We start from the raw sequence: 26,448 nt of genomic DNA, 5'->3' as shown, positions 1-26,448 counted from the left end.
CTATTACGTTCTCTCTGTCCCCGCCCTCCGTCTCCCTCTCTCTGTCTACCTTCCTCTCTTGCTTCTCTTTTTGTTCTTCTTTCATTATCCTTCTTCTTCCTTTCCTTTCTCTTCATTGCAAGCTCTATGCACAGTGGATTTTGTCTGCAATCATAAGCTATCATCCATTGTTGACCAGTCCCGAGGTACTTGGATCACTGACCATCCCAGCATGACAATTCTTCACCCCATGGTTCCTTTCCCTACCTCTCTTTTTTTCTTCTTTTCAATCCAACATCCTCTCCTTTCTTTATCTTACTTCACATCTTAGCACTTCTTGTTTTTCTGTGCTTTGCTCAACATTTAAAGATTAAATGGGTGCAAGGAAGTTCTGAAGCAGTTGATGGTAGGATGATAGCTGTTCCACTTACTTGTATTCCCTCAGGGAGCAATTTTACTCCATCAGGAGAGGAAAATTGAATTGCCCCCTTCCCCAGCCCCCTGCACCATTTCGGTGATCAACACCTGCCAGTGCCTCTCAACTGGCAGCCCTGAGTGGGGACTTCCTCGAGTTCTGTGTAGGCATCTGAATTAGAATTGACATCCCTGTGCCTCTGCTGACAGCCAGGGCTGGTCAAGAAGCGATTGTTCACAACTCTCTATGAACAAGAGGCTGGATTCTTTGCTAAAGGCCAGTGGGAAAGAAGACTAGGTTAGAGGCTTTCATGAGAGATTGTCCTTTGAATTTTCTTTTCTTCCTCAAGTAAAGACTGTTAAAGCTAGAAGGTGATATTCATTTAAAAAAAAAAAAAAAAAAAAAAAAAAAAAGGATTCCCAAGCAAATTTCAGTCACTTGAAGGAGAGGATGCTGCTGCCTTTCCCAGAAAGTTCCGCATTTTCAAAGGGAGATTTGTGCTGCAAGAAGCAGCTTTTGGAAGTCATCTCAGGAGAAGATCCTCTTTTTTTGCCTCACTAATCAGCCCTTTTGTGCTGTCTGGGTCCAGTGACGAGTCACATGGAACCTGCAGGAAAGCTATTTTAAACCCTCGTTTTTCGTGCCAAATGGATAGGAGGCTAAAACCTGACAAGGGAGGTCACCGTCATTCACCTTGCTGCTCCTGGGCTGGCCTTGATGATTCACAGCCCTTAGCTGTGCCAGGTGCCCAAGCTCTTTCATTTTTTTTTTTCAACTGCTGATTTCATACCTCTGGAGGGGACAATGAGGTTTCCAAGTATGTCCCTCATGCTACTCTTACAGGTTTCTACTGGAAGCAGCTGTGGAAGAAGGTTTCATTACATCACCAGTTCAAATATTTCATTCTATTATTATTATTTATTATTATTGTTATTATTATTTAACACTTCCCTGGAAATCTGGAATTGTTGCAAGGAGTCATGTTAGAATTTCAGACTCCGATGTGCCCTGCATTGTGTCCTTTTAAAGCAAAATTTATTTTTCACAAGACATCATTGAATCACACTGCTAATATAAATGAATTTTATGGCTGTTAGAAAAAAAGACAGCATTTCATAGCAACTCATATTTTGGATCTTTTAAAAAAGAAGTTGTTTAGAAGTAACTAGGAAATATTCCTTTGGCCTGGGGAGAGCATTGCTGACTCCAAACCTTTTATTTTGCTATTAAAACCTTGGCTGGGAAGCATGTTTCAGTGGGTGAATGTGAGCCACATTATAACGGCCAGTATCTGGCATAGGAAATTCATCTGATTTCCTGGAGCTTTTCTAGGCTAAACCACCCATTTTTGACCCTGTGACTTAGTGGATGCATTTTTTTTTCTAATTTTCCCAAGAACCATATCCAGGCTTCAGAATAAAGGTAAATCTGAGTTACAGGGCTTTATCAGTAAAGGTCCCTGCAGGAAACAGATGGCACACCCAAATTGGATAATTTCAAAGGAGTTTAATTGGGAATATTTTTACAAATATTTGGGCAAGAGGCAGGGGTAAGGAAATCACAGGAGATAGTGCAGAGCCTTGGGGCCAGTAACTCCAGGGAGCTGTTATCGCCTCTAGGTCTGAAGGGGTAAAGGGAGGGAACAGTGACTAGAAGCCAGAAAAAGAGAGAACTGTGTTCATAGTGCTTCTGACAAGAGCTGGGTCTATAGTGGGAGACTGCCTCCAGCCCATGGAGACACTGGTGCCGGAGCCAGGGCAATGAATGCCTAGACCACACTCTGCCCCATCCTTCAAATCTCTCTGCAATGTTCCTCACTGGAGGATCTCAACTGGAAGCCAGAGGCAAGGATGCCATTGACATAATTCATATGGTCAGCCTTCCAGGGCACAGAGCAGGGGGAATCTGGGAAGGGAGGCAATGTACAAATGGAAGCTATCCAGCAAAAGAATAATCCCAGGGCTGCGTGGAACTCGTTAGTTTTTCTTTAAAGAGACAGATTCTCCGCTAAATAAGATAAATAAGCAGAACTTTGACTTTTCTTCAAATAAAAAAACATATATAGAACCTAGTTCTACCTTGCTCTCTGTTTTGGCCCAGCAATTAATGAAGGTTAAAATATACATGAAGTAGAAATATAAAGTGAAAACACTGGGGTTTTTATTTATTTTTTTAATATGAAATGTATTGTCAAATTGGTTTCCATACAACACCCAGTGCCCTCCCAACAAGTGCCCTCCTTAATTCCCATCAGCCAACACCCCCCCATCAACCCTCAGTTTATTCTCAGTTTTTAAGAGTCTTTTATGGTTTGGCTCCTTCCCTCTCTAACTTTTTTTCCCCTTCCCCTCCCCCATGGTCTTCTGTTAAGTTTCTCAGGATCCACATAAGAGTAACACTCATGTTTTTAAGTTCAATTTCTGAAGGCTGGGCAGTGATGTTAAAAATGTATTTTTATGCATTCATTATTACCCTCCTCAAGAAAAAAATGATTATTTGATTCATGAAAATAAAAGTTAGGAAATGCATGAAGCACCCAAAGACCCCTCATATCCAATCAAAAAAAAGGGGGAAGGCAACTTTATGAGTGGTCAGCAGAGGTGTTTATATCAGAACCATCCTATTATAATTTCTAATGCAACTACTGTATAGTCATAGAAGTTAAGACTGAGTTTAAAAGGCAAATAGCTGTCTCTGAGTGCAGGTGGAGGAGAAGGTGGCAGATACCACCAACACCTTGCTATAAATTACTAGAATGTATCAAATACTTTCTTTCCTGGCTAATGGTCACTGGGAAGAATGGAGCGCTTACGAACATAGAGAAGATGAATGGCCTACTCCCTGGTCTTGCTGCAGGCTGGCCCTGAATCGAGCTTTACTGTCCATAAATTCTACTAACAGCCACTTAGGTAGCCAAAAACTGCTCCCAAATTACTAACACTGATGCCTTCTGATTCTGTTTGGCAGAAAGCAGAGATAGCAAAGCCTGATCAATCCCATTAAAGCTAGGACAGATGGACACCCCCGGCTTCAAGCTCTAACAGGGCACTGCAAGCCTCTATAACACGAACACTGTATTTATCATCTATTAATCATTATGTGAGAGTGAACCAAGGAGAGGTTCTGTGCTCAGCTGAACTTCTATAGTATCAGCTCCTGTAAGAGTTACAGCAGTGAACCCCAACTTATCCATTCCTGCACTGCCTTTCACCTCTTCTGTTTCAGTAGTCCCTTAGCCCTCTTTATTTTCAATTCCTGTGTCTTCTTTGCTTCATATTTTATTTTGTCCCATACCAAATACAGAAAAGAAACAGAAAGTTATTGCATCGTGAAAGGACTCATGGCCTTGAGACCAGAGCTCTTGTTTGATTTTGGTACTACAGCTTTGGATCTGTGACTTAGATGGATTATATAATTTCATTAACCACAGTTCCTGACCTTTCAAATGAGGATGATAATACTTTGTCTAAAATAACCACAAAAGGACTTGATATACTGTGTAATATATAATAAGTGCTAAATAAATACATCAATTTAATTCACCCCTCTCCAGTCATTAAGGTAGTATAGAAGAAAAAGAAGCTCACAGGAAAGATTGTTTTTACATTTATATTTTGTTTATCTAATCACAATGTGAGTTATGTGACTCTGTTATATTTCTTCTGGTGGACATAATTCATACTCCAAAGCTAAATCACACTATTCTGAGATATGCTTTTGTGGGAACTTTGTGCATTATCTTTTGTCACCCCACTCTAATTCATCAGTTTTCAAGGTCTTAAATATAATTCACCATAACTTTGCCTTCAGAACTGTAGTGTACAAAATATTCCTTCTTTGGTAGACTGGTGAAATTCTAGGGCATTGTGTTTGGCAACTCTTTCTTTGCCATTTTATGTGAAGAATGTGCAGGCATTACAGAGATTTTTAAGATGAATTCATTTGTCAACTCTACCAAGTGAAAGATACCTGCTCATTCAGAAATCCTATCATTGATACTTTTCTCTAACAATGAATCACTCCACCATCTGGTATCAAGATCGGTACATTCAATGGCACAGTTGATTCATAAATTCATCCCTTTGACAAACATTTGTTGAGGGCCTATCATATGCCATGCACTGTGCCAGATTATGGGAATTCAAAGATGACTAACAACACAGTCCTGCCATTAAGGTCCAAATATGTTTGGATAAATAAACATTAAAAAAAGTTTTTTTAAGTTAAAAAAAAAAAAGGGAGCACCTGGGTGGCTCAGTCGGTTAAGCATTCGACTTCGGCTCAGCTCAGAGCCTGGAGCCTGCTTCAGATTCTGTGTCTCCTCTCTCTGCCTCTCCCCCACTCATGCTCTGTTTCTCTCTTTCTGAAAAATAAATAAACATTTAAAAATTTTTAATAAATAAATATATATGGCTGGATGCCAAGGCGGTAAGTTAAGAAGGAAGAATAGAAATGCCAAAAAAATTATGTTTTATAAAATCTGTGGAAACATGAACAAAGTCTATTTCACACACAGAATGGGAATGACTCTCTGGAATAGAAGAAGGGTTTCACTGTGGAGGGGATGTGGGACAAGGCTTGGAAAGATAAGTCAGAATTTTGCAGGTAGTCGAAGGGAGATGGGAGTCAAAAGAAAGACATGGAGAGGTAGAGGATTGGCTAGAATGTTCAGCAAGTAACAAGTAACCTGTTTTAAATTAAGGAACCAGAGGAATTTGAGGAAATGAAGCTTGGATAATCACTTGACACAAGGATATGATGCGCTTTGAATACCTTGCAAAGAATATTTGACTTTAGATGTGGGGTTGGGTAAGTAAGGATTTTTGGAGGGGGGTGAAATGATTAGAGGGATATTGTATAAAGGATGCCAGGTGCAGTGACGAAAAGATTGAGTCTATATCACTGATAGAAATATTTGCCTGTATGTAAGATTTTTTTGTTTTGGACTGAGATGGCAGCCTTTTCTTTCTCTAGTTTATTTGTAATGCATAACATTGTGCTGTTTCTGAAAAAGGATCATAATCTTTTAAATGTATTTGTTGGGAGAGTAGTCATCAGTATAGAGCAGTGCATAGAGGATTTCCTTGAGGGCATCAGATGATTTTTTTTTTAACTTGCTCAACTGCAAAACATGTCCCAGAGGATAGGAACTGCATTCTGGCATCAGTTAAGTATTTGAGAATGGCTGCATAAGAAAGAATAAATAAATCAGGACTTATTTCTCAGCCTTTTCCAACGGAAGATGATTTGGACAACTCCGACCTGAGCAGCATTCTGTCACCTGCCTGACTGGTGTATGAGTGAGCCCTGGAATTGTCACTGCATGGTAATGTCTGGAATATGAGAAGGAATGAGACTTGCAGAGACAGAGGAGGAGCATTGATTGTTCTTGTCTTTATTTCATATGTCTTTTGTCTCTCTTCATGTCTGGAGCACCTTTGTTCTGCCCTTGGAAGTTCAGAAAACACTTCTTGGCTTCCCAGCCATTACCATTTCTTTTCAGGGTTGCTGCGGGAGAAGTATCTGACGTTGCTGGGGTGCTGGCAGACTCTATCTGTTGTCATTCCTCCGTCTGCTCCCGTCTCCCAAACCAGGGCCTTTGAGCTCTGCTCCTCATCTAATCTGTGCCTCCCTACCTAACGACATCCACTAATGTGCGCTAACAGATGTCTGAGGGAAAATTAGCCGTGGTGTCCAAATCAATTAGACCAGAGTTGCTGTGTAGGAACAATTGCTCTGTAGGCTGTGTGGGCTGTATTTTTTTTTCCTGTTTCTTATTTTCCAAAGGTGAAGTCATGTAGCCCAAGCTGAGATTCCCTGCTCCCTATTTTCCACTTCCAGGCAGTCTACCTCAATGCTTAATGGGTTCTGATTGGACAACCAGATGGAGATGCCTCTACCAGGTGCGGGCTCCCAGCAACCAAGTTAAGAATAGGAGGGCTGTATTTGCCCCAAAGGCAATGCAGCCCAGAATAAGAGCCATACGAGCTTCAAAAATACAGCTTTGGAATGTGTTTTAAATTCTAAGAAATGTTATGTTAGTGGGGTTGCCTTATACGACTCTTTAGAGAAAGACTCCCTATGGATGAAGAATGGCTTGAGTAGCAAACACACCTACTTAGCCCATCAAAAGGGGTTTCTCTTTCCCATTTCCTTATACAAGGGTCAAATCCATCAAGAGTATGAGTAAGTGGATAAAAAGAGCTCTCCTCTGAAGTTAGACAGGCCTAGACTCTGACTCTGTATCCTGTGGGACTCTGGGAAGCCCTAAACTTGAGCCTTGGTTTTTGTTTGTTTGTTTGTTTGTTTGTTTGTTTGTTTTCCTCCTGAGAGTGATGCTGTTTACTTTGCAGCATGGTTAATCTCTCTGAACCTCAGTTTAATTTTGTGTGAAGTGGGTATAATAATAATAACCTACATTGCAAGAACAACCTGGTAATTAAATAAGACATTCTTAGAACAAGGCTTGCTCTTATATGCATGCTTGATAAATGATAGCCATGTGAGCATCATCTTTTCCATTATGCTTCTCAGAAACGCTGAAGCAATATTCAATTTGTGCAGAATTCCTACCTTTTGTACTTTTTAAAAACCTCCTCCCCAAGAACAAGCATTCTGAACTGTCTGTGGCTTTACACTTTTTTCTCTTATGTTACTCTATTCTCATATCCTCCCAGGTACGCCATCTCTTCCCGAACTATGGTCACCAAACCGCTATCGCTACTGCCTTCATTCTGTAATTGTTTTCTGCCAGTGTGCAGGACACACTCGCTGTGATTGTCTATGTACTTCTGTATTGTGAAAATAGACACTGGTTCCCAAAATAGAATCAAATGTAATAATACAAATTAATAAAGAAATGCTAAAGAGAATGAAGGGCAATATTTGGAGGCAGCTGTAGAAAGAAGTTCAATTTTCTATTATTGTATGTGTTCACATTTGGAGTTTCATCTTGCTTAGGCTAGAAAATTCTTTAACATAATTAATAACTGCCTTTATGCTGTGCATAATCTTTCTATATTCCATCACTTATTTATGTATTCCATTTTAAAACTAGGAACCTTTGTGAAGCCCTCTTCAGGCAATCTCTGTATATGGAATGATCCTATATCCAAGAACCTCTGACATTTATGCTAAAGCTTTTTCAGAATTGGCAGCCTGTCTTTTTTTTTTCTTCCATCTGGGCATGTAATCACTACAGGGCATTTACTCTTTCAGGGGCAATTTCCATTGTTAAGGGGAAACAGAAAGAAATGCAGTCTGAGCCTTGCAGGCTCACCTCCTGTCCTATACACACAGGTTTTCTTCTCATGACCCTCCAGTGCTTCTCTCTGCATCTGGCCAACCAGTGTTGTGAGAGTTGAGGATTTTGATAAGTGAATAACCTCTCGATCAGAAAGTAGTGGGTTTGTTTTATCTTTTAAAAATTGCTTGTTTTGTTTTGGATTAGGGTTTGGAGTTTTTGTTGTTGTTTTTTAAGTAGAATTACGTTTCTACTTCGGGTTACTAGCTGTGGCTCAGAAATAGGGAGCTGCCAGACTCTCCATCTCAGTCTGTCCCCATTTTGTGCGTGAAGCAGTTCCCCATGAACACACAAATATCACACTCAGCTCTGTCAGATCAGCTTCATGGCCACATTTATCAAAATTATCCCAGAGTCCCTTGCAGAGGCGAATATTAATAGGGTTCATTTAAAACCAAGAGTGTTACTAATGCCTTTTTCTATGTGCTAAATGGGAGGAAACAAGAATTACACAAACAACAACAACAAAAAAGGCAGGGTTGTTAGAATAGTTAATAAGGCGAGGTGAAATCTTTGGGCAAGGGGAAATAACGCTGAGCTTTCAGAAATCTTGATACATCAATTTACATATTATTATTCCCATTGCTTTCCATCCAGAAAGCAGACAGCATTTCTCTCAGTACACAACACACTGCCAGGTAATCAGCCTGGAGTATTTCCCCTGAGAACATTTTGTCTGTCCATGTATGTAAAGAATTCTTACTTTGTAATACTGAAATATATGGGGAATAATGTTACCTTTGCCCTAAGTTAGTAAAGAAGGATCAGGGAAATAAAGTAGAGGAATCTATGAAAAGGTAGGTGGAAAAACATTAAGAATGGATTATTTCCATTTTGTCTCCAGTCATACAGTGCCATTTGCACACAGGCCAGCTGTTATTGGCAGGTCTGCTTTGCATAGCAGCAAGCTAACATAGTGGTGTTCCTGGTAAGTTTTGTTGGATAGTATTTCACACTGTGATGCTGCTTCAATGCCAGGAAATGCCATTTTGTTGCCTGGTGCTGAGATGACATCTGCTTTGAGTTAGGTAGATAGTGGCATCACTCTTCCCTCAAGCAGAGTAGAGAATCAGAAGCACCTTTTCATGTCTGTTGGCATTAAACTGACTTTAATAATTATGTGTTTTGGCCTGCCAGAACCATCATGGTTCACATTCTACATGGAGAAAGGTAACCTTCTGCAAGAACCTGAATTAGAACTTTTTAATTAATTAATTTTTAAAAAGGAAAACAGTATCTAGATATGGATGTTTAAAAAGTAATGGTAATAGGTAAAATTATCCCTTATCGTTTTTTAATTAACTGGAGCAACATCCCAAGGAATGAAATTAATCTGCCTTATGGAGCTGTTTAAGAACCTGATCCCATAGTTAATTTTACTCTCAGACTAGAGGCACAAGAGTAATTTGATTTCATGGTCAAACTCTCTATTGGGGAAGCTGCCATTGTCTTTGAGAAAAATGGGTCATGCCATCTATATTTACCAGTAACATGGTAAGTCATTGTCCTTCTTTAGTCTATCCAACACAACCGTCTACAGCAGTTATTCTCAACCAAAGGTGGTTTTGCCCCCAAGGGATATTTGGCAACATCTGAAGATATTTTTGATTGTTACAACTGGCCATAGGATGGGGGAAGGAAGAGCTACTGGTATGTGGTGGCTAGTGGCTAGGGGTGTTGCTTAATATTCTATATATACATAAGACAATTCTCATAAAAAAAGATTTATCCAGCCCGTAATATCACTAGTGCCAATATTGAGAAGCCATGCACTAGAAAGATGTTTATAAAGGTATAAAATTTCCAAACATATAAGGAATAGACTGAGACATTGGATCATTACCCTCCTGGAGCTTCTAGCAGGGGAACATAGCTATTTCTGTAACACTAACAGAAGGATTACCTTCCTTGTTCTATAAGATCATCCTTTGGTAACAAGCATTCATCTCTGAGAGACAGACAGACTGGATAAGAGAGAAAGGAACATATTGTCAGGTCAATTGACTCAAAGTTTATTAATAGACTGCCAAATGCCTATAGAGAATAAAGAGTAGGGGTTAAGAGTACAGAGTCTTAAAATAGAAATTAGCAGACCTAGGAGTCTAACCCAGGTTAACTATGTAACACAGTTTCCTCATCTATAAAATGGAAATATTAATGGTACTTATCTCCTAGAAGGGTAAAGAGGATTCAATGAATTAATATGTGCAAAATACTTAGTAAGTGCTTGATAAATGTTAGATATTGTTCATATTACTTAACATTTTCTCATAGCAGGAACATAAGAATAGGTGATCCTAATGAGACCTGAAACCGTAAAAATCCTAGAAGAAAACACAAGCAGTAATTTCTCTGAGATCAGTCATAACAATATTTTTTCAGATTTCTCTCCTAAGGCAAAAGAAACAAAGACAATAACAAACTATTGGGACTACATCAAAATTAAAAGCTTTTGCACAGCGAAGGAAATCATCAACAAAACAAAAAGGCAACCTACTGAATGGGAGAAGTTATTTGCAAATGATATATCTGATAAGGGGTTAATATCCAAAATAACTACAGGATGTATGTACCTCAACACCAAAAAAGCAAACAATTTGCTTAAAAAATGCACAGAGGACTTGAATAGACATTTTTCCAAAGAAGACCTACTGATGGCCAAGAGACACATGAAAAGATGTTCGACATCACTCATAATAAGGGAAATACAAATAAAAACCACAGTAGATATCACCTCAAATCTGTTCAGAATGGCTAGAATCAAGAAGACAAGAAACAAAAAGTATTGGCAAAGATGTGGAGAAAAATGACGCCTTGTGTGCTATTGGTGAGGATGTGATTAGTACAGCCACTGTAGAAAACAATATACAAGTTCCTCAAAAACTTAGAAATACCATATGATCCAATAATTCCACCATCGGGTATTTATCCAGGGAAAACACTAACTCAAAAAGATATATACACTCCTATGCTCTTCGCAGCATTATTTACAATAGCCAAGACACGAAGGCAACCTATGTGCCCATCAATAGATTAATCAATAAGGAAAATGTGATTCACACACAATGGATTATTACACAACCATGAAAAGGGTGAGACTATGCCATCTGAAACAACATGGATAGATCTAGAGTATATTATGCTGAGTGAAACTCTGAGGCCCTTGATTTCACATAAAAAAAGAGACAAATTGGAGATAGAGGTGTTTCATCTATTTGCAGCTAAATCTAGGACAAGCATGTTTGATACATTGATGTTTATTGCCAGGCAACTGTGTAATTAAAAAATCTCTTATTGTTGTATGCTCTACCTTTGATTATTTTTTTAGGATCAGTTTACCACTTTGTTGAGTAGCAAAGGCCTTAAATACCATGTGAACATCAAAAAGACAAGAAATAACAAGTTCTGACCCTGATATGGGGAAAAAGAAACTCATGTGCACTGTTAGTGCGATTATAAATGGTACAGTCATAATGGAAAAGAGTATAGAAGTTCCTCAAATAATTAAAAATAGAACTGACATCTCTTTTGCTATGATCTGAATAGGACAGTGCTAGAAACTGAATAAATTCGTTGAAATGTCAAAAGGCATACACACACACACACACACACACACACACACACACACCATGTGACCTACTTTACTCCAGACACTTTAGAGTCTCCAAAATGATCTCATGGGAGATCCTACTATGATGTTCTCCATCTGTACCATAAGTGTTCAAAAGAGTATTATTATTATTATGTTATTATTAATAATAATAATAGCTGATTTGAGTGCTTTCATGGCCTTTTGAGGAATTGCTAAGATAGTTAATAACGATGGAAACACAGGTCTTCAAAGGACCAATCAATATAATAAGAACAGTGGATACGAAAATAAACAAGTGTTGGCATGTATGTCATGTACATTTCAAGGTTATGTGTGCTTTAATGTGAAGGGGAAATGAATGGATGGATTTTTGTCCAGATGAGCTGCACCCAGGAAGCAGTCATTTCTCCTTGCTTATCTGAAGCAGAGAGTTGGAAGACAAATTGCTCTCATCAACCTCTCTCTTCTGAATTCTTCTTCTCTGATCTGCATCTCTTAAGTCCCATCCTGGCAGCAAGAAAAAGGCTTTGAATTCTGTGCTATTTGTAGAAATGCTAGAGTGAGGTCAGAATGACAGTGTTTTGCCAGAGTTCCCCTCCCCTCAGTTTGAGTTTCCAAAGGTAAGACAAAACCATCCATACCCAACACACATTTGCTTTCTCTTTGTGTATGTTGTTCCACTGCACTAACTTCAGCAATTTCCATTTCCTTCTTTTTAATTCCACTCCCAATGAGCAGAGAAGGGCACCAGGACAATTTTTTTTTCCAAAAAGAAGCAGGGTAAAGAGTTACTATTACCTGGAGCATAGGGACTCAAGATGAGGCAGAGCTTTGGTGATGTACATTGAGGGCAAAAGGGAGGACTTTGAAAGGTGAACCTTACAGAGACAAGCTGGTCATTGAAAACTAAATTGCCAACTTGCCTCCAGTGAACAAATGCACCTGCCATTCGTAATGCAGCCAATTTGCTGTTTCTACTTTTATCTCTCTCATGCAGCAGGCTCCAAACTCTCAAAGGTTTTCTTGTGCCTCTTTTTGTGATGCCCATACCATCAGGACTGTTAGATAGAGGCTTCTATGAATGCATTTTATTCCCACCTTCTCTCCCACTCATTGCGTTAAAATAAATTGAGACAGTAATATTCATAAAAGAAGTAAAGTTCTAAGGAGCAACAGCTCTTCCTCCAAACTCTAATGCTACTGGAAACTGTCCAGCTTTTCAGGATGGTGCATGGCGTCTACATAAAATGCAGACACTGGAACCTAGCCACCAAGGAAGAGATGCTCTGTGCTGTGAACACATTACTTAGGCATGAAGTAATGCTCTTAATCCCATTCTCCAATTGTGAATAATAGTTTCTGGAGAAAGACTTCGTTTGAAGAGTGAAATTTCACAAGCAAGGTCTCATCCTCAAAACATTTTTTCCATGTGCGGAAATGTTTGATAATGAATGATCATCAGGTGACTCTTTTTAATTACCTAAACAGGAGGAAGAAATACCATCTTTCCATAAAAAGGATTCAGAGTGACAAATGTAGATTTGCTTATTTGAAAACATCCAGTTCAATCATTTCCAAAAGATTTAATTATTTCAACATGTATTGTTCAGTTTTCACAATAGCTTACATTGCTCAACCCTAAAAGATGCTTCCAGTTACAGCCTTCTAATTTTCTACAACTGGTTCTCTGAAGGCACCTCTATACATTTAAATATAGGCCATTTCATACCCTGACAGGAAATAAAGACCTTGGAACTGCATCAAATTAAACTTTTTTTTCCACTCTTGCATGAAAACCTGAAGTAATATGTGAAATATTCTAATGCTGCCTTAAGGTTGGTATTTTAATTGCATAGAAGAGAAATTATTCAATTATGGTTTTTCCAATCAACTATAACTCTAACCCAATATAAGGGAAGATCTCGATCATTAGTCTTATGGGGAAAATGAAAAGCATTTGTGTAAAAGTTCTGTTCTGGTGCCCTCCCCTCCCTTGCCTTTGTGACTTACACTTCTGTATCTTACTTTAGACCTACCAAATGAATTGCCTTCAATTAAAATTAGCAGTGCTGAGCAATTGTAGTATACATCTCAGAAGGGGAGCTGGCCTTTAACTCATCTGAGAGCAAACACATTAGAAATAGAAAGAAAGCGTTTAGTGTTATCACACTATTGAAGAAATAAACACCATCGAGATGCTTTACTCTTCAGAGAAATCACAGATTAAAGTAGATAGAAGTTACTGATCATCATTACATCCTAAAAATATATTTCCAGAGACAAGTCTTCTGTCTTCCTCTCATTCATTCATTCATTCATTCACTTATTCCCTCTTGTATTCCAAAAAATATTTTAAACCACTGTCCCCAACATTCCAGTCAGGTGGCACTAACATGTTCAATGATCAACAACATTTATTATAAGCATATACTATATATTCCAGGGATCTAGTTAAATATTTCACAAACATTAATTATGTTGTTTAATACTTGACAGTCTTATGAAATAGATTAAATGTCTCATTCTGAAGATGAGAAAACTGAGTGAAAGTTTTTCCCAAGATTTAACAGCTAGTCAGTTGAGGAACTGGGATTGGATACTGACCAGGGTTCAAAACCCAGTGTCTAATCACTAAATTATAAAATATATATATACATATACATATACATATACATATACATATACATATACATATACAATACATATATATATGTATTGAAAGAGATGGTTCTTACTCTTATATGTCTTCAGACATTTCTGACTTATTCGTTTCATCAGAGCATTTGTCACTCTGACATCTTTGACATTAAACCCTTGACCTTTATATTCATGGGTACTGAGAAGCATTAGCTATAGAGCTGTGTTACTGAACTCAAGGAGCAGCCCTCCTTATTGATTTCTAAAGATGCATCTCCCATAGAATAAGCTTAAACCATGGAAGTTGGGCAGAATCTTTTTATATAAGATATTATTGACCTATATACAAGATTAATCCTTAAGTCTCCAGTTAGTGTTACAACATGTGCTAGACCACATATAATTACAAAATCATGGGACATTTTCTAGAGCTCACATGAAAATCAGTCCTGTTACCATACAGTCCTGAGTCAATTTTATCTTCCTTTTTTGCTGTCTGAAAAAAATTACTTAAAAGAAAATATCCTAAGCATATATACCCAATATACTTACCCTAAATGATTAAGTTAATCCTTACATTTATCCTGGAATCTAGAAAATTAGCATCAGTTATTTTTAGAGATGAATACACCGAGGTATAGAGAGATTTTTGTGGCCCGAAGGAGCCCTACTGGGAATGAGATGAAGTAGGGAGCTCAAAATCTAGGTCCCCTTGAAGCCTTATATTTAGTGAATGAGCTGCTTTTAGATAACTCTGTTTACTTATGTGGGTCAGATCTTATTCTCTATTCAGAGTCACACATTTTCAGTATGTTCCCCCCACTATTATCCTGAAATTCTCCCTGGTTGGCCTTAAAAATAACTCATGTACTAGAAATATTTTCAGTGAAATTCCTTTATGTTTTTCTTATGAAGGAATGATTGTATAATAATGAGGCCTGCATAATGCTAAATATAGAACCCTTTCACTATGGGAAAGCTAAGGACAGACCCCACCCTTGTTAGAAACCTTATTTGTCCTGATAAAGTATGATTTTGTACTTAAGTAAGGGAATAAAACAGAGGGCTCTGAGTCCTTGCATTGATTATGTAACACAGTTGCCTTAAATAATTCTTGAGGCATTGTCCTCCTCCTCTAGCTGGGGGGAGGGGGAAAGAAAAAAAAACCCTGCAGGTATAAAAGATACCAAGACAGAGGGAAAGCCAAAAATATAACCTAAGACTCATGTATTTCCAGGCAGCTGTGCTATTTACTAGCAAGCATATGCAAATGGAGAGAAATTTGGTTATAGTACCTGGAGTACAAAATAAGCATTTTTAGTACAATATTTCCTCAGGCAATTTCTAGAAATATCTTGTACTGTTTCATTATCTCTATAGTTGTGAATAGAGGTTGTGACTCTCTTGATGGGAAATGCCATTTTGCTAATTCAAATAATATTCCTTTACACTGTATTTGCTTAGATTTTACAGAGCATTTGCTTTTCACACGGTGAATCTTATATATAAGATTATAAAATTCAAACTTGAGAGTGCCACATTTCTAGGATATATGATTTATGGGTCAGGGGTCTGGAAGCAGGTACCTCCAGGTTCTTAACACTAAAGGCTTACACTCAGAAGTAGGTGTGCAGGTAGGAAACTTTCTGAAAGGTTGCAAAGACAAAAACAAGGTACAGAATTAGGCCAGCATCCATTTCTGACTCTGCAGTATGGCTTCAGTACCACAGAGCAGAAGAGAGACTTATATGTGTCTTATAGATGAGGGCCAGTGTCAGACATGGAAGGCTACAGCTGGTCAGAAAATTTTAAAAAAACAAATGGATGAGTAGACTGCAAGATTAATTGTGTAGTCATTAGACATTGACAAAGTCTTCACTGAATGGAAAAGGAGAGGATGTTCATTCAATAGTCATAATTCACAAAATGTGAAAGACCTCAAGAGAACATCATCCCATTTCCAACTTTAGGACAGTGCACTTCTAAATAAAGGTCATATTTTTTACTCTTCTTAATGATGTTTTGATCAGAGTAATCAATGCTAGCTGCCTTAGATATTGAGGACTCTTGTGGCTTATTTCTTCCTTATGAAGCCCAGTTCATACCCCTGCTACATAGCAGCTATGCCATCTGGACACATATCACCACAGTTGCCATCACAAAATAGGAAAGAGCTGGAGCAACATGCAAACATTTCTTGACGGCCAGGCCTAGATGTGGCTTACCTCACTTTATTCAACATTTTATTGGCCCAAACCTAGTTTTATGGTCCTAAACTAACCACGGGAGCTTGGAAAATGTGGAGAAACAGACACTTGCTGAGCATTAATAGCCTCCTCCACAACCTCCAATGACGTACTAGACAATGATTAGGGAATCCCATTCTAAAGAGCTCTGAATGCTATGAGCACACACATTCATGCCTCCAGGAAGCAGATGGAGTAAAGGATGAGATCCATGATGCCCTGACAACATGCAAATACAACTGATGTAAGACATGTCTGAGCAGACGGCTAGTTTGGAAGCCAAGGAGTAAATGTTGATGTGTTTGTCTTTTAGTTTTACATTGTGATATAGAGAATGTGTGGCATTTCAAATATTTTAATAAAGGATGTTAAATAGAAGAGGGTCAATCTGCACGGGGAAATACACACATCCGTGTAAAGTATCTCTTCATTTCCCTGCCGCTTTTTCCTTCCCTTGACTAATTGCTACCATTTTAATGAAGCAGTTTGAAGTTCCCTTCATTCTAGTATAAGTGAAATGTTCCTATTACTCTCATTAGGATCTATAAACCAAGGTTTACTTTGAGTCGAACAGTTTAGCATCTGATTGAATGACAGAGGATGGTTATAAAGTTTTTAATGTGTGAATACTAGATTCAGGTGTCAGAAACAGAGTATGTAACAGTTATACACATGAATGTCCTAATCCCTAACGATGCTATCAACTACCAGCATAGCAGATTTCTGTTGGGCTGATAATTTTTCTTTTTTACAGTGTTTTAAGACACTCCAGAAACATTTGTAATAATTTACTCTACTTTGTAATTAGATTTAGTGATTAGAATCTTGCTCACTTACATAGCTGTTTTCCTTTAAATGAATGGCACCAGCTGGCTTATAGCTGAAACCTGATCTGACTCTCAAAACTATCAGAGAGGCCAGCATAAGGGAAAGCCTGATATGTTCTGGAGCTTCATGAAAAGTTAACAGAGGGAGATGTTTTATAATCTTTATACTCTTTTATATTTCTACTAACACATATATGTGTATCCACATGTTATGTACTATATACTATATATATATACACACACTATATATATGTATATACTATATACACTATATGTGTATGTATGCACACATATATATGTTAAATATATTGGAGATTTTGAAGCTCAGCTACTCTGGGGATACATTCAATTTACAGGACATGGAAAGAGGCTGACATTACCTTCTCTCATATAACCTCTAAGCATTAGAGGAAGGAAGCTAAAAATTTGCAGTTTTGGCTTCAGCTGCTTGGGCTATTTTACCATCAAGAGAAATGTGATGAAGGTATAATTAATGGAAAAAAGCATTAGCAAAAGGGAAAGAGAGCAAAGTAATCACAAGTGGCTCTGAGTATTAATTGTTTCCATGCAATTTTACACATGATATTGAAGATTCAGTTAAGTTATGCATTCACTCCCTTAGCATACAGTTAGTGAGAAGCCACATCAGGCCAGTGTGACAGGTGTGAGTGAGTCTGACTCGTGGAAATCAGAGATCCTTAAGGACAGTCTCTTAGGCCCAAATCATTGCCAAATGAGGTTAAGTGACTTGCCTGAAGCCGAAGGGAGGACAGGTAGAGTAACAGAGGGTGCACTTTCCCTTTCCCTGTGGAATAAAAAGGGGGCAATGTGGACTGAGAATCAAGAATACTTCTGATGGCCAACAGGCCTGATTCTCAGTCCATCTGGAGCTGTTTGGAGCTGATAAAAACCCAAGAATCCCACTCACTGCTGCAGCACGAGTCTCTGCCTCGTGTGGCCTATGGTTTGTTAAGAACAAAACAGCCATAAAGTCAGCTGCCTCCAGACAATTGAACGGTGGTGGACAAGAGGACTGACCAGGCCAGTGTGCCTCCAACTGCACGGCCACCATGACCACTTCATAGTGTTGTCTGACCCAGGCTCTATGGGTAAGCCCTGCTGGCTCCCCGGGCAATATGAAATTCAGAGCTGATGCAGAGCCAAATAGGAGAGATTCCTCCTGCCCCCCCTCACTGACTGTGGCTGATTTGTACCCATTGTAAGTGATGTGTATAGTCTTTTCTTCCCAGCCTTGCCCTCTTTGCCCAGCATTTTTTCTTGATAAGAACCCAGAGTTTAATTCATGGTTAAAAGCACCCCTTGTTGGAAGACAGGGTCAGCAGACACACTGTGTTGTATAAGCACGCGTGTTGTGAGAGGGAGACGAACAGAGTCACAGATGGCCGTGCTGCCTCAGAAATCCCTGGCCTGAGAGCTCCAGCCTCACAGCACATTCCCTGGAGACTGCTCTTGGGGAGGGAGGATTGATCTGTGCTCCTAAACAGAGGTGTTGTGCATGTTTATGTGTGAGACTGGAAGTCAGGTGGAGGATTTTGATAGCCAGTGTTTATTTCCCTAGGACATGGAAGTTTGAATAAAACATCATGGCAGGGTGCAGAAGCCAAAGCAGAAATCTTTGACATTTTCTCCATAACATGCCTAGGGCTCTGAACAAACAGTGGGGACCCGAGATGCTTCCATGTCTAACTTCACATTTAGCTCAAGATTAATGAGACTCACCCCATTCGGGATTTATTTGTGGAAGCAGGGACAGAGCATTCCTTCTCACCACCACCACCTGCCCCCTCTTGAATTTTAAGAGAAGGGAGAGTGAAGAGAAACCCCATTTTGCATTGGCCAAATTGAGGGAGATTGGTCAAATTTATCTGCAATACAGGCGGTAAATGAGGCCTGTGAAGATGTCTCTACTTTCCACTGTAAAAGTGTTCATGCTTTTGTAATTACAGATATAAATATTACCAGCATTTTTTTCATTATATCCTTATAGCACTTTTAATGGATCATCAACATGGTCAAAATATCCCATAACTGCATTAATGGCAAATATATCTATTTTATATATATATATACATATATACATATATATATATATGTGTATATATATATATATATATATACACATATATATATGATGGATATATATGTGTATATACACATATATAATTATATATATAATGGATATATATGTGTATATATATATATAATGGATATATATTATATATATATATTATATATAATGAAATTGTGTAGAATATTATCCACATCCATTGAAATATGCTACCATGAACAAGAAAATAAAATGGACTCGCTGGCTTGAAGTTTATGCTAGTTGTGACAAAGTCAACTTGCTTTTAAATGTATATTGTTTTTCTCTCTTTTTTAAAAACAAATATATACATGGGGCGCCTGGGTGGCTTGGTCGGTTGGGCGTCCGACTTCGGCTCAGGTCATGATCTCGCAGTTCGTGGGATCGAGCCCTGCATCAGACTCTGTGCTGACAGCTCAGAGCCTGGAGCCTGCTTCAGATTCTGTGTCTCCCTGTCTTTCTGTTCTTCCCCTGCTCACACTCTGTGTCTCCCTCTCTCTCTCAAAAATAAACATTAAATTTTTTTTTAATTATGTATTTAAATTCAAGTTAGTTAACATACAGTATAGTATTGGTTTCAGGAGTAGAGCCCAGTGATTCAACATTTACTTATAATACCCAGTGCTCAATCCCAACAAGTGCCCTTCCTAATGACCCTCTCCCATTTAGCCCACCCCCATCTCCCCTCCAGCAACCCTGAATTTGTTCTCTATTTAAGAGTCTCTTACGGTTTGTCTCCTTCTGTTTTTTATCTTATTTTTCCTTCCCTTCCCCTATGTTCATCTGTTTTATTTCTTAAATTCCACGTATGAGTGTAATAATATATTTGTCTTTATCTGACTGACTTACTTAGTATAATATTTTCTAGTGTATTATATATGCATATATATATGCATACACACACACACATATGTATACCACATCTTCTTTGTCCACTCATCAGCTGATGTACATTTGGGCTCGTTCCATAATTTGGCTATTTTTTTTTTTTTTTTGGCTGGATACAGTATACTTTATTGATGGCACATGGTAAGGTAGGGCTCCTCAAGGCCCTTCCTTTGTTCAAGGGTCTCTGGGATGGAAACTGGAGGTCAGGAGAGTGTATTGGGGAATGAGTTGGGGCAAGGAGTCCCCAGCAGATAAAGGCCTCTCTCTTCCTCTTGCTCTTGCTGGGGCTGGTGGACCAGGGGGCTCTTACTCCTTGGAAGCCATGTGGACCATAAAGTCCACCACCTGGTTGCTGTAGCCAAATTCATTGTCATACCAGGAAATGAGCTTGATGAAGTGGTCATTGAGAGCAATGCTAGCCCATGTTGAAGGTGGAAGAGTGGGGGTGTCACATAGCCCAAGATGCCCTTGAGGGGACCCTATGATGCCTGCTTCACTACCTTCTTGATGTCATCATATTTGGCAGCTTTCTCCAGGCAGCAGGTCAGATCCATGACAGATATGTTGGGGGTGGGGACACAGAAGGCCATGTCCGTGAGCTTCCCATTCAGCACAAGGATGACCTTGCCCACAGCCTTGGAAGCACCAGTAGAAACAGGGATGTTGTTCTGGGCAGCCCCTCAACCCTCATGCCACAGCTTCCCAGAGGGGCCATTCACAGTCTTCTGGGTGGTGATGATGTCATGGACTGTGGTCATGAATCCCTCCACAATGCCAAAGTTGTCATGGATGACCATGGCCAGAGAGGCCAGGAAGTTGGTGGTGCAGGAGGCATTGCTGACAATCCTGAGGGAGTTGTCACCCTTCTCCTGGTTCACACCCATTAGAAACATGGGGGCATCAGCAGAAGGGGCAGAGATGATGACCCTCTTGGCTGCACCCTTCAAGTGAGCCCCAGCCTTGTCCATGGTGGTGATGACCCCAGTGGACTCCACAACATACTCGGCACCAGCATCACTCCATTTGATATTGGCAGGATCTCACTCCTAGAAGATAGTGAAGGGCTTTCCATTGATGAGAAGTTTCCTGTTCTCAGCCTTGATTGTGCCATGGAATTTGCTGGGGGTGAAATCACACTGGAACATGGAAACCATGTAGTTGAGATCAATGATGGGGTCATTGATGGCAACAATGTCCACTTTGCCAGAATTAAAAGCAGTCTTGGTGACTAGGCTCCCAATACAGCCAAATCCATTGACTCAAGCCTTCACCACCATGTCTTGAGAACGCGGTTGGCACCACACCAGAAGATACGGCTGTCTGTCAAACAGGGAGGAGCAGAGTAATTTGGCTATTGTTGATAGCACTGCTATAAACATTGGGGTGCATGTGCCCCTTCAAGTCAGCATTTTTGTATCCTTTAGATGCATTATTTTTAAAAATACCTCAAAACCAGAAAGCCAAATTCTTTATTATTATTATTATTATTATTAATTATTAGTTTTAGAGAGAGAAAGAGAGAATAAGCAGGGGAAAGAGGGGCAGAGGGAGAGGGCAAGAAAATCTTAAGCAGGCTCCTTGGCCAGCAGAGCTCAATCCCATGACCCTGGGACCATGACCTGAGCAGAAATCAAGAGTCAGACGCTAAACCAACTGAGCTACCCAGGCACCCCCAAAAAGCCAAATTTTTAACCATGTAATAATTGAGCTAAAAAACTGAACTGAGTAATGCAGAGACAACAAACTTTGGTAAACCAGACTTCCGGGATCTCAACATAATCAGTGACATTTCCATCACTGTACTGAACACAAGTACCCACCTATCCAGACTTTCCTATCTGTAGTTGTGCCCTGGTCATCTTTGCAGCTGTTTAATTCAATCAATATACTAGCATCTCGTATCTCAGCAGTAGTTAATCTAGTCTTGAAATACCAAGATCTTCCTAGATCTTCTTGATCAGATGAACTGGTTATGAACTTGGTACTTTCTAGCTTTGTGACCTTGGCCAAAAGAATGAACCTTACTGAATCTCAGTTATTCAACCAATATATGGGTGGGGGGGTGGTAGTAATAAAACTTGTCCAAGCCATCACATTGGGATAGGTGTAGATCAAATAAGGCAAGACATATATCAGAGTTTCATAAATTGTATAATGTTATACTACTTCATATTATTATTATTAATTATCTTTATTATTTTTATTATTTCTCTTCACTTTTCTGCTTGCTTATGTCTTTTTTCATTATTTAATGTTCCTTTGTCCCTCAAACAGAGGTCAAGGAAAGATAAAATGGAGACCTAATTCATATTCATCAACTCCAGGCTTTGTATTTCCTTCCTCCCCCGAATGCTGCATACCTATTTACCTGTCTGGAATTTTTAAGCCTACTTAGAATGGCAGGAAGTATTCTGTTTCTCCTAGTTATATTTAACATTTTTGATAATTACTGTATTTCCTACCATTATATATAATTTTTGAAAAATTATAATTGGCATGAATGTATTAATTAATTCACAATGGTAACTCTGTTTGTTTAGAAGGAAATAATGTGAATACTCCATATTCAGTTCATAATTGTTCATGGTAAGCTTTGAACAAGGGCAATTCAAAGAAAGAAATTCTGAAAACCTCCTGTCAATCCTATTCTTTCTCTAAATATTCTATCTTCTGGGCCCTTGAGCAGTGGCAGGAAACAACTTTTATTATTTTCATTGTATTCAAGGCATGCTTTAGTTCACCCTAGTTGGTTTCTATTAGAATCTACCTCCTTCCCTACACGCAAAGAACACTATATGCCTTAAGCAACTAAAAAAAAATAGAATTTAGGCTAGTAATATGGGCATGGAATCTTTAAGTTTAAGGGATTCTTACAAGCACCATATTTATTTCTACACATTTCTAATTCTCAAAATGGAATGAAGAAATGAGATGAACAGTAAACCATTTAAAAAATGTTAGTGTTAAGTATTATTATTTTTTCAGTAACCTTTTTACTGGCACTTTTGTTGAAATAATAAAAACTGGCTGATCTAGGTCATAATTATCATTGTTTTATCCTCTCCTCACCTCTGATCATGCCTAGCACAGTGTCTTTATATGTTATAGTCTCTCAATAAATGTTAATTTGTATTATTCCTAAACATAATAGACATAAGATTGGTCTCTGAACTCTTTATACTTCTATGTTCTTTTAACTTATAGTTTATTTCTCTCTCATTTAAATTCCTCTTTTGGGGCACCTGGCTGGCTCAATTGTAAGAGCATGCAACTCTTGATCTCAGGGTCATGAGTTCAAGCCCCACACTGGGCATAGAGATTACTAAAAAAAAAAAAAAAAAAAAAAAAAATTTAAAATCCTGTGATCTTTCTTTTTATGCTTATTTATTTTGAGAGAGAGAGATGGAATGTGAGCAGGGGAGGGGCAGAGAGACAGGGAGACACAGAATCTGAAGCAGACTCCAGGCTCCGAGCTGTCAGAACAGAGACCAACACGGGGCAGTAACCCATGAACCGGAGATCATGACCTGAGCTGAAGTCAGACACTTAATACTGAGCCACTCACGTGCCCCCTGTCCTCTTTTAATATATGGACTTATCTCTAATATTGTCTTATTGACTAAAGAATTCATCCATAAGGAAAAGGCAATTTTTTTCCCACATTTTTTAAAGAACACTAATGGAACACAGAAAAAATATATATATATTGACTGCACATGATGTATTTTGTAGCTTTTAGGATATGTCATGGTTTAGGGCTAAATCTTTACAGGCTTTTCATGGAATACAGAGAGGGTTCTTTAGTAGATGCCAGGAATACCACCTGAGTTTTGAGTGCAAAGAGAGAAAAGATGGACTTCTTTTTTCTCTGCTAGAGTCTGTGGGTGCCATTTCTGAGCCCTTGGAATTCACCCAGTTGCTATTTGCTACCCACCCTAGGTAGCCTGATATTTTTGAACTTCCCTCTGCTCGATACCCCCATTTCTGCCAGATAACAAAACCATCTGCTGTGGTTGGACAGTATCTAAAGACTATTCTGTAAGTACCAGAAATGATAAAGCTCTTTTGTGAGGTAAAGGGAAGAAAGCAGATTCATTCCTCCCATCGACTGATTAAATCAGCGTCTGGATGTTTTCCCAGATTAGCAAAAATAAATATCCAAACAGCTGGAATCAGGGTCTGGGAATATGAAATTTTGGAGGAGCTTCTGACTTGTTGAGTAACTGCAGCCTCAGTGAACAGAATCAGGATAGTTCCATTTGCTCTTATTTAGCAAGGCAATGACCTGTACACGAGAACAGCCATTTGACATCCCACAGAGTATACGTATTGCTGAAGCAGCAATAATGGATGCCCTTAGCTGGTCATGAATGCAAATGCTGGTGCCTGAATATTTTGTCCCCTTTCGAAACCAGCCCACACACTTAGATTCCAGGGTAATTCTGAACTTTTAATAAATATAGAAAAATTCCAATGTAATGTACTTTCTATTTAGGTCTACTGGGAGCCTCAATCAGATGTAGATACCCATGCCACACATGTATCACCTTGGGTAGACATCCACCACTAGGTGGTGTATAAGTGAGCTCATGGTATTTCTTTGTACAACGGCTACTGTGTTTGAGTTTTTTAGAGCAGTCTGACCCAAATTAACACTCCCTTGTGATGTTGGCTACTGTCTGGATGTGTCATAGGAACTATTTTGGTGAAAGTCTGACTACCTGAGACAGTGACAGCAACTCATACGGCCCCTTGAGAATGTGATAATTTAGGGTTCAAAGGCCAAAGAGGAGGTCGTATCCAGCTTATTTCTTTGGCCAACACAGTAAGATGGCAGCCGCATCTCAGAGGAGTATGTTAAGTGAGACTTCAGGCTCTAACTTTTAGTTACATGTATAATTCAAGAATTGCTCCTGCCTGATTACAGGAGGATGGCTTTTTCTTGACTGCACATTGTTTCAATATGTCATTTTCACAAGCTTCCTTGCTCCTATTTCTCTGACTTTGCCACATTACCACTCATATGGTACTTGGCTTTGTTTTATATATACATTTTATCTTTTCCTCTAAATTGTTAGCATATTATCCCCCTTTCCTTAAGTTACTTTGTTCATCTTCTAATGCAAGCATAAGTGCAGCATTTGTAATCACTCCTGGCAAAGAAATTTGAGTAACTGATATGTGTAATGAGTTTCTTCTACTTTAATATTCATCTGATACTCAAAGAAGCTATAGTTTCCACATTTTCCCTACTCACCCATGAAATTTGTGTTTAAAAGGAATCATGTTCCTGAAGAGTGCTCCTTTTCAAATACCTACTTCTGCGGCTGAATGTTTCTTGCTTTATAAATGGATTCTAGTAACAGTGAGAACTAATACTAGTGGAAAAGAAACTATCATTGCTGGTTGTTTTATTTGGCCAGAGTTAAGGCTTTAGAGACTCAAATTACAAACACAAAACACCTGGCAACATCTGTTGTCTATAAGAACAACAAATAAAAGAAGACCTCTCTTTTACTGAGGCTTACATTACAAATTATGTAACAGTGATAACATTTGATTTTGAGAGCTTTTCCTTAGGAGCCCAAGAGTTAAGCTTCTAAAACTTTTTTCTGTTTATGATTGTACACTTTCACATCTTTGTGTCGCTTTTTATTACAGGTATAAAATGTCTAGACATTGACTAAAGGGCTGAACGTATTGGCATAGCTCTGCCCATTAGTAGATAAGAACTGGATACATATCTTTGGGGTGACTTTCTGTTAAAGCCAATATTAATGATTAATTATGAATTAGAGTAATTACCTACACCTTCTGGCAATAATGGTGTCTGCAAAAATATAACGAATGCCATTAGCCATAGAAATGCATGAACTGTGTTATCATGTTATCTTAGGAAGAGTTAAGCCAACACTGCTTTATTAGCTATATAATAGATAGCTACACTTATAGAGTCCCTTACAGTTTAAAAAACAAGTTTACATGAATTATTTTATTTGTCCCTAACAACAATCCTGTAATATTAACTATTATCAACTTTGCACATTACTTTCAATTACCAGATGAGGAAACTAAGTCTCAGGGAGATTTAAATAACTTGTCATTAATTTGTGTGTTTATTCGTTCAAAACTTGTTAAGCACATACAGTGTACCTCATGAGGAAAATTCAAAAGCAAATATCAGAGAATATGTGGTTGCCTTATGAGCCAGTGTCAGAGCAGGATCAAAATCCCTGGCTCTCAAACTGTGCTACATTTTCCAATCCTATCATCCATTCTGGAACCTACCACACCATGAAGCACAACATGCTTCACTGGCATTTTCAGAAGCAAAATGCCAGACTAGATGGATGTTTGATGTTTCACAAGATGTTATTAATATGTTATATTGTGTATTTTTATTCTTATTGTTGAATTTTTGGATCATGAGATTAAAACCAAGTGCTGCTTAAAA

The 26,448-nt window shown here is 38.6% G+C and overlaps 1 protein-coding gene and 1 pseudogene across 6 annotated transcripts in view; one reads left to right on the top strand and one right to left on the bottom strand.

Annotated features, from left to right (window-relative positions):
• LOC123575924 (limbic system associated membrane protein) overlaps positions 1–26,448 on the top strand; it is an 823,468-nt gene that overhangs the window by 551,540 nt on the left and 245,480 nt on the right. The gene's annotated exons all lie outside the window — the stretch shown is intronic.
• On the bottom strand, positions 20,105–21,269 carry LOC123575925 (annotated as a pseudogene).

Source organism: Leopardus geoffroyi, chromosome C2 (assembly GCF_018350155.1).
Source record: "Leopardus geoffroyi isolate Oge1 chromosome C2, O.geoffroyi_Oge1_pat1.0, whole genome shotgun sequence".
Classification (NCBI taxonomy): domain Eukaryota; kingdom Metazoa; phylum Chordata; class Mammalia; order Carnivora; family Felidae; genus Leopardus; species Leopardus geoffroyi.
This window is presented reverse-complemented; position numbering and strand designations above follow the sequence as displayed.